This window comes from Fundulus heteroclitus, unplaced genomic scaffold (genome assembly GCF_011125445.2).
Source record: "Fundulus heteroclitus isolate FHET01 unplaced genomic scaffold, MU-UCD_Fhet_4.1 scaffold_340, whole genome shotgun sequence".
In the NCBI taxonomy this organism is placed as follows: domain Eukaryota; kingdom Metazoa; phylum Chordata; class Actinopteri; order Cyprinodontiformes; family Fundulidae; genus Fundulus; species Fundulus heteroclitus.
In genome coordinates this window covers 91,898-100,000 of record NW_023396750.1, presented here as the reverse complement: position 1 = coordinate 100,000, position 8,103 = coordinate 91,898, and positions in this window count along the sequence as shown.

Here is an 8,103-nt window from a genome sequence, read left to right as displayed (position 1 = left end):
TTTGGATCAAAAATGACTCCAAAACAGCCGAGGATGGTGCAGCCTTGGCTCATGCGGCATGATCGACCTAAGCCTGAAGAAGCTACAGGTTGCCCCCCTCCACCTGCAGAGAGGAACATCGGGGCTCTTGGTGTAAAATCTGTCAGCATAAACTAGTTTTATTAGATGTCCTTTTTATAGTGTCTGTATTTTTAATGCTTCTATCCTTAAGAGCTGATCCGGGATTTTAACTCATGTTAAGCGACCAGTTCTTGCATATTTTATTTAAAGATTGTAGATCTTTAAGAATGAATAACTCACTGTTTGGTTATATCACTGTATTCTGGTTATCTGTGCTCAATTTAGTTTAGATGAAGCTATAAAACATGTTATTTTAAGGAAAGGGGGACATAAACAGGTTTAAATGCTTCAGATATACATTTGATGTGATTTACAGTTCTGTGAAGAAGCATTTACCTCCTTACAGATTTTTGCTGTTTTTGAAATTTTTTGCTTCAGATCACTAAACAAATTCTAACAATAGAGAGAATAAACTTCAATATATACAAGATTTGGCTGTTCAGCAATGATGATTTAATGAGTTTGTCTTGACTGCTCCATAAAGCCTTCATTCCATTATGTTTGTCCTAGTTTATTAGATTACTCTAATGACAAATAACATACAAAATGGTCAGGTTTGGCACATGATATATGGCAGACAGGAAGTATTTTTGTTATTTTGTGAAAGTATGATGACGTTTCCTTCTGTTGTGGTATAGAGTATATTTGATGAAGATGTGATAAAATGCTGGGAAGGGTAAAAATACTTGTAATTTCCTTTGTTCTGCCTCTTTTTGCTTGTGGCTCTCATGTGGCCAGCAGCAGAGGGGCCTAGTGCCTGAACTTTGTGATCATTTCTCTCCCTCATTTAGATTAAAGTGTTAAAGTCTATTTCTGTGTTTGAGTTTTACTTAGAGGGTGTTTATTTTAGAGTGTGGGTGTTTAGAGGAACTAAAGGAATCAAAGGGGACGTTATGCGTCTGAGTGCAGTCTGAGTGTACTCTGAACACCAAGTATATTAAAACAGTTGAATAGTATGATACATGTACATGGACCTTCTTCGCCTCCACCAGCAGATGAGCAAAGAAGGAAGCCGAACTTAGCCGTACACAAACTTACATAATATTTGTGATGTCATTATCTAAGCTAGGGATGGGCTGGGATGACATTTTGACTGTGTTATAACCTTAAACAAAAAATTTCATGTCATCATGTTATTATTATCATAGTGATAAATTACATTTTTTTGAAATGTCTGAATGAAAAACGTTTTTTTTCTCAGTTGAACAAGTTTTTTAAAATTCTTTTTCTGGGTTTTTACGGCACTAGTGAATTTTTTTTTTACAAAGTAGCCTGACAGGAAAAGGATTAGAGAGATTTGGAGGACATGCAGTAAAGGGTTAGTCAAGAACCGAACCTGGGTCAGCCATGACGAGGACTGTACGTTCATACTTCAGATTATTGGCACCTAACACAATGAGGCTATACTGATGAACAAAGTTCATTTGTGACAGGATGACTGGGTTTCCACTCCTTTATTAGCTACGAAAAATTTGTGTATACTGTGGAATAACAGTTCTATTTTTTTATTGATGTACTGCATCACATTGGTAGTTATTATTGTGTTTTAGATTTGGGAGTGGTGTTTAACGTAAACATTAAATATAAATAGTTGCTGGCACAAAGAAGCAACAGAAGTTACAAGCATGAATGAGTGTAGGCTACTTACAATGCATGGTTACAGTTGCGGAGGCATTTGCAACATTAGCTTTGTTGTGCTATTATAAGCATGTTTTTAAGTTATTTAAACAGCTGATATCAGGACATGATTTGAGCACTGGTGTTCTCTGCACACATATAGAGTAAATGAGTGACAACTTCTCTTCAAGTTCAAAATATTTATTAATTTATTAACAAACATAAAATTAACATTACTATAGAATACTGTTTATCTGAATTAACACTATATTTCAATCAACAAATCCTCTGTACCAGGCTAGTGAAACTTAACTAAACTACTAAGCAAAATGGAGATAAAAAAGCCAAGGAACTATGTACACACAAAGAAACAAAAGGACAAAGTAAAATGGTTGATCATCATCATCAGAATGATTTAATTGAATCCTGAGTGAGATCTGAGTGAATCAAAGTTAATTTTAAAGATTATGGAATGTGATTAAATTAGCTTGACTAATTAAGAACAACATTTGGTATGTGTTTCAACCCATTCACAATTAAATTCTGAGTTATACAAAACATTTGAGAAAATAACATTTCAAAGAATGATTTGCTCAGTAAATTCTGTAACTTTAGGACGCTTAATTTTATTACTGCGATAATTTTTCTGGGAAGCTAGGGGTCGTTGTAGCGACCGGCCACTAAATGGGCTAATCCTACAGTTATACAAAACACCATTACATCGACATTAATGTTCCATCTTAATGTGGTAATAACACTCATCAACCATCAAGCGATGGTGGAGCGAAACAAAACAAACCTTAGACTTGAAACAAACTGAAGTTGCGTAGTATGTGAATCTTTTGGGTAGGGTTAGGGTTAAGCCTTTACTAGGTCTGCCTTGATGTCACTGGGAACTGTAAAAGATCTATTTTACGTTTTTATTCGCAGAATTTGGTGGTATGTGACAAGGCAGGATGGTCCCAGTGTGTTTGGCTGCTCATCTGTCTCTGTTTCATATATACTTCTTAGTGCTGTTTTTAAACTTGGTCATACAGAAAACTGAGTCCCTGCTTGTGTATAATTGCCAAGACCTGCTGAATCTCCACGCTCCTTGCTACAACCCTGTTATATTTAATGTTGATGGACATCAATCCCCGCCTCCACTTCTGTTAAACATTCCAACTCACCTGTTCCGGGTTCCCACGCTACCTTCGTGGTGTAAGTGTTATCACCACCGCGGAAAACAAAGTGGATGGATGATAAAACTAAAGCTGTCCTTGAAACATGGCTTTCAGACATCAAAAGGGGTATTCCTGGAGGGATTTGTGCATCATCGTTTCCTAAATCCTGCTAATTCCTGCCTGGTCTCTCTGGTCGGCTTTGGTGTTCCTCATTCTCTTCTCCAGTCCACATTCTCAGCTTCCCCTCCTGCTGTTAATTGGGTTCAGGTCATCTCACCTGGGACTCTGCCTATTTATTCCTGCCTCCCACTGTCACCCACAGCCAAATCTTCAAAGTTTACCACAAGAACTATTACAAGCATTTAAAACACTTTAAAACCTTTTAAAACCAATTCTTCATAATGAGCAAACAAAAGTAGAAGAAAAACAAAAGAAACTACAGTGACTGAGGTCACTATCAAAAGGGCCACTGTAAGGACGGCGTTACAGCAAACAAAAACCCTTTAAAAACACCAAACACAGTGAGACAACCCAAACTCAGAAATCACAGCACACAAGAAAAGGAAGACGCCGTGGCCACACCAGCACCACCGCCGGACCTGAGTACTGCCAACAAAAACAAACAAAACAATTAATAAACACAACACTCTTAAAACTAACCTAATAGAAAAACAATGATCAGCCCAAATAAAATAAAATCCACAAAAGGGCTGTAACAAAAACAATAAACATAAAAGAACAAGTTAAAATGTCAAAACCGAAGGTGGGCCTCTGGCCACGCCACTACAGGAGGCAAACTGGGTGCGCCGCTGCCACACCCCAAACACCGCCACAGCCCGACTTCGGCAGGAAACCGTGTAAAATCAAGGTAACCAGAGCAGCAGTGGTCCCAACGTGGGGAGACCTATGAAAGTTGACTGATCACTAGTGATGTTACGTGACGTGGCGAGGCTTCGAGGCATGTGTCGAGTAATGGAGGGGGCGTTTCCGTAAAGCGCGTATCGAAGCTTGCTTCATTTAGGCGTCATCGTTTTAGAGCCGAAAACGATGACGTCTGAAGCCTCGCTGGCCGGCTGTACCACGTGACTGCTTCAGGAAGTGGCTCAGAGTTTGCCTGATGACCGGTTCATTCAGAACCAGTTATGGCTGCACGCTGGATCATAAAACAGTTCTGCTAACCAGATGCAGTTGAAAACGCCACTTGGTCTGTTTATAAGTTTCGTTTTTATTAATTCTGCATTTTTTTAACTACATGCACCGTATTTCTGTGCCTCAGCGCTTGCTCCCCCCCTCCCTCCTTTCCCTCGGAGCAGGTGCTTTTATCACCGGTCACCATTCAAAACGTGAATCACTACGTTTAATGTCCTCACATCGGTAGCAACGTGTGCCAGTTAAAGTCAATAGGAGAGTTAGTAGCTGTATTTCATGCTTTTTTGTTTTTAACAACATAGAATCAGTGGCGCTTCGGTGCGCTGCTGCCTCGCGCTTTAATTCAGGTGCGCACTTTTAAGGGTCTTTTTAAAGAACTTGTAACATCAGGGGCTTCATCTCAGACCTGTCAGTATCCAGTGTTGGATAAGCTACTTGTCCAGTGTAGTAAGCTAAGCTATCAGTTACTCAACAATAAATTAAGCTTCACTACACAAAAGCTACCAGCTATAGAAATATAGCAAGCTAAGTTACACAAATGTGTTAAAAGTAGCTTAACTACATCAGAAGCTACTTAACGTTGTACCAACCTAATGTCAGATCAATTCAAAATGAGTCAGATACACTGGTTAAAACATTTATTAAATATCAGCCAATGACCTAACACAGTGTAGACATTGCTTTATGAGCAGCATAATAAAATACAAACTGAAGTAATTGCTGCTAGAAATAAAACAAAAAGGTTATTGGCCTAGTACGTGCGGTGGCGTTAATAACGTTTGGTGGCGTTTTTTGCATATTACATTATCAGGAGGTTGTCTTTTATGTGCTCAGCCACTAGATTTAAAGGTGTTTTACCCAATAAGAACACTGCAGCACCAGACACAACCAGGAGGTCCCTGATCGTTGGGGAAAGGCAGAAAGAAGATGCACCATAAGCTTTTTCATATTTCTTTTGTCATTTTAAACATGAAACTACCAAAGCACAAGCCAAGTAGTAGAACTAAATGTTGAAATGAAATTAAAAGCTAAATAAAATAAACCAGGTCACTTAATAAAGCTGCATTTTCTGTATGCTTTGTATTTATATTCACATTGTGATAACCTCACACTTAATAAAGCAGGGTCACACTCTTTTCTTGGGGGCTGCTCCCGTTTATTTCTGGAAAACAGCTTACACTGAACATGTCGGCAGTCATCTTCTTTTTCTGCTTCGCCCCTGAAACTAACTCACCACTCCCTCTGGTGGTCTGGCGTAATAACAAGTTAACCTGGACAGAAAACTAAATCACTATACTACATTCCTCCCCCTTTAAGATTCAACTCAGCCAGCGAAATTACATAAGAACCAACCTTCCAGTTATATATATATATATATATATATATATATATATATATATATATATATATATTTTTTTTTTTTTTTTTTTACATTGAAATAACATATATATCTTTTTTTTTTCTCTCTGGGAAGGAAAATCAACCATTTGGTTCAAGTATCCTCTAATGTAAAAAAAAAAACTATCCACACACAAAATCACTCAAGTACGGGGGAGTCTTCCTTTGGCGTTCAGAGCGGCGTAGTACAGGAGGTGGATCGGCCCTTCGTTGACTGTCCACACCTGGCACACCATCCGTAGGAAGTAGAACTGGGGCAGTGCCGGCAGGCTCCCCCACCACTTCTTCTCCCGAAAATGGCGCCCCCGAGACTGATGACTCGAACGTCACTCCTTCCTCCGGACCCTGAAGAGCGCACCTTGCTTCCATGTCATCCCTCTCCTTCTGTATCACATGTCGTTTCCTGACTTGATCCACATGACGCCGCACAACCCGTCCATCTTCCATCTGTACGGTGTAAGACACTGGACCAGTGTTCCCCACAATGATAGCAGGCACCCACGTCGGACCATGACTATAATTTCGGACGTATACATCAGCGCCGGGAGAAAAACTCCTCCACTTACTGTGGGCATCATGATATTCCTTCTGTTTAGCTTGTTTCTTACACACTTTGGCCTTGATGTCCGGCAGCAGGAGATCCAGTGTAGAACGCAATCTCCTCGACATCAGTAACTCAGCAGGTGACAAGCCTGTGGTACTTTGTGGTGTGATCCTATAGTTAAACAGGAATCTTGCCAACCTTGTTTCCATAGTGTCCTCTTTTACTTTCTTGAGGCCTTGTTTCAAAATCTGAACAGCCCTTTCCCCCAGGCCATTTGATGCCGGGTTAAAAGGTGCAGATGTAACATGCTGTATTCCATTCTGTTTACAGAACAGTTCAAACTCCTGACTCTTGAAGCATGTGCCGTTGTCCGAAACAAGCATCTGGGGTAAACCATGTGTGCTGAAACACTGTCTGAGTTTCTCTATGGTCACCTGACTTGTTGCAGTGTTTGTAGGATACACATCAATCCACTTTGAATGTGCGTCCACCACAACAAGAAACATCTTGCCTGAAAGAGGGCCGGCGTAATCCACGTGCAATCTACTCCAGGGTGACTCTGGCCACTCCCAGGGGTGTAGGGGTGCTGCTGCTGGAGCCTTCCTATTTTCCTGACAAGTGTGGCAGGATTGTACTTCCCCCTCTATGTCAGCATCCATTCCTGGCCACCACATATAGGAACGTGCCAAACCCTTCATCCTAGAGATTCCAGGATGCACACTATGCAGTTGCTTCAAAAGAGCCGACCTTCCTTTCTGTGGAATCACCACTCTGGCACCCCACAGGACACATTCATCTTCAACACTCAACTCCAACCTTCTCTGACTGTAAGCCTTGAACTGAATGTCCACTTTGTTAGGCCAACCTTTAAGACACCAAGCCCGCACTTGTGACAGTAATGGATCCTTAGCCGTCCATTGCTGTATTTGAGGTGTTTTGATGGGTGGATTATCCATCACATCCAGCATGAAGACTTGTCCTGACTCCTCCTCGTCATCTATCTGTGGTAGTGGCAGGCGGCTCAAGGCGTCTGCGTTGGCTTGATCTTTACCTGGTTTATATACTATTTTGTACTCATATGCTCCTAACAAGCTAGACCACCTTTGCACTCTTCGTGATCCCATCTGTGGCACCGGCTTAGCTTCATGAAAGAGAGAGATCAGAGGCTTATGGTCAGTATAGATTTTGAATTTCCGACCATAAATGTACTTGTGAAATCGCTTGATCCCAAATATGATGGCTAAACCCTCCTTGTCGAGCTGCGAGTAACGCTTTTCTGCTGGTGTCAATGTCCTTGAGACAAAACCTAAAGGTCTCTCACTTCCATCTTCTATCACATGCGACAACACGGCTCCCACTCCGTATGGTGAGGCGTCACATGCAAGCACCAAGTCCTTGTCTGCAGAGTAATGACACAGTACTTTGGCTGATTTCAGCAGCTGTTTAGCTAAACTGAATGCTTCCTGCTGTTCCTTATTCCAAGACCATGGAACTCCTTTCCTCAGCAGCTGATGTAATGGTGCCAAGCGTGTGGCAAGGTTAGGGAGAAACTTGTTGTGGTAATTTAAAAGGCCCAAAAAAGCTTTCAGTTCAGTCACTGTGGTAGGAGGTGGAGCTTCCTCAATAGCTCTCACTTTGCTTTGCACTGGGTGCAAACCTTCTGCATCGATTCTGTGACCCAGGTATTCCACCTGCTCCTGCAAAAACACACATTTATTCCTATGAAGTCGCAGTCCAGCTTTCTGCAGCCTTTTTAAGACTTCATCCAGTGTTTTCAGGTGTTCTCTGGTGTCACTTCCAGTCAGCAATATGTCATCCAAATAGACTACAACATTTGGTAGACCTTGCAACAAACTTTCCATGGTTCTTTGGAAAATAGCTGGGGCTGATGACACTCCAAAAGGTAACCTGTTATAAGTGAACAAGCCACGATGTGTGTTTATAGTCAGGTATTTCTTGGAGCCCTCATCCATTACTATCTGCTGATATGCATGACTCAAGTCAAGCTTAGTGAACAGTTTGCCTTCAGTTAGAGCATTGAAAAGGTCTTCAACGCGGGGAATTGGGTACTGTTCCAGTGACGATGCCTTGTTTACTGTTAATTTATAATCA